Source organism: Phalaenopsis equestris, unplaced genomic scaffold (genome assembly GCF_001263595.1).
Source record: "Phalaenopsis equestris unplaced genomic scaffold, ASM126359v1 Scaffold000930, whole genome shotgun sequence".
NCBI classification, from domain to species: Eukaryota; Viridiplantae; Streptophyta; class Magnoliopsida; order Asparagales; family Orchidaceae; genus Phalaenopsis; species Phalaenopsis equestris.
In genome coordinates, this window is record NW_018165369.1 from 38,921 (window position 1) to 40,444 (window position 1,524).

Genomic DNA, 1,524 nt, shown 5'->3' on the forward strand with positions numbered 1-1,524 from the left:
TTTGCACACAATAACAGCATCCAGGTAATCTGAAACTTGTTTCATTAATTCGCATGTAATGGTTTTTGTATTTTTAATTTTTTTTGCTTCCCGTTTCCAGTTTGTAGATCGCAATCTTTAAGGAATCTTCTCTTCATTCGTAAGAACCCTTACCGTATTCCTCTCCAAAAGCCTTCACAAGCCCTCATTCTGTAGAACATTTGCACTCCATCCCTGCAATTCCTGGATCGAATCTTCATCCGAGTCGGAACAAATTTGATCCTATTTCCTGCATAAATTCTCAAACCTTTTCCTAATTTTTCAATGGCCCCCCTCAGCGATTTAAGGTTTTTTTTACCTCAGACAAGGCTGAAATTGAGAGTTGCGAGCTCCTCCAGTTCTCTCGGTTTTGTTTTTTCTAGCTACGGCAGTTAAGTCAGTAACTGGAACCAGATTCTCCACTATGCAAGGTCACGACATTTTTCTCTCCTTGGTTTGCCTAGCTGAAATTTGAAAGTGCAAGCCAGAAAATGTTGCACTCTTTGCTTCTCTCAGAAATTGCAAAACCCGATCGACGATTCATTGAAATTAGTAGTAAAAAGGATGTTCAAACACCTCATAAATCCTCTATGATATCTAAATAACATCTCTATACCCTCCCTCAATCGAATTCCAATCTCAGTCCATAGAACTTCTAAGGTCGCCTAAATCTTCTTCGATCCCAATATCCTATGGTTCCTTCCTAGCTGACATGTAGAAATTCAAACACTTGTCCTTTACTCCAATTACTCCAATGCCCGTTACCCCTTTCACTGATTTCTTTCCTATTACCAAAGCCTTCAATCCCTTTCTCATTACCGTTGTTTCATTATTGGATGAATTGCTGCAAGTACAGGATAGCACTTCATTTTGAATTGCTGCAAGTACAGAATAGCACTAGATTTTTCTTTCCATTACTTGATCTTCATTACTCCTCCCAAAGCTTTCACGACACACCTGCACTTGAGAGATTTAAATGCATACCAACAATTCTAATGTGATTGCATATATGATTCCAGATTTTGGGAATTTATGTACATACCATTCAATACTTCTGTGTTTACATATATAACATCTAATTCTATAGATAAATATGTATTGTTTATTTTTTTCTTAGTTTTATTTTTAGATATTTATATTACATAACACTCAATTCTTAGATGTATGTATGCTACTGAGTTCTTATGCTATTTGATTCTTATGCATTCATATATATATATATATATATATATATATATATATAATCTATACTTTAAAATTCAAATATATACCTATTATTCATTAGTTCCGATGTGTGTGTGTGTGTGTGTAGTTTGTGTGTGTGCGTGCGCGTACCATGTCCTGCTGGTAGAGCAGTCTCTCTGAAGGTCGCAAGTCCCCTCAGGTCACGGGTTTGAATCTCCCCGTTTATAGGGTATGGTACTCAAATATTTAGTACAACTAGGGATGACCGCGACTTGTCTAATAGCTTATATATATATATATATATATATATATATATATATA

General features: G+C 35.6%; 1 protein-coding gene across 5 annotated transcripts in view; it reads left to right on the forward strand.

Moving 5' to 3' along the window:
* The window catches only part of LOC110032359, a 19,798-nt gene continuing 18,274 nt past the window's right edge, over nt 1-1,524 (forward strand). For 4 of the 5 annotated variants that reach the window (XR_002294849.1, XM_020735962.1, XM_020735958.1 and 1 more), the window contains exon 1: nt 1-24. The gene's annotated coding sequence lies outside the window, so the exon portion shown is untranslated. The remainder of the gene's footprint in view (nt 25-1,524) is intronic. The other variant, XM_020735963.1, reaches the window with a different exon arrangement.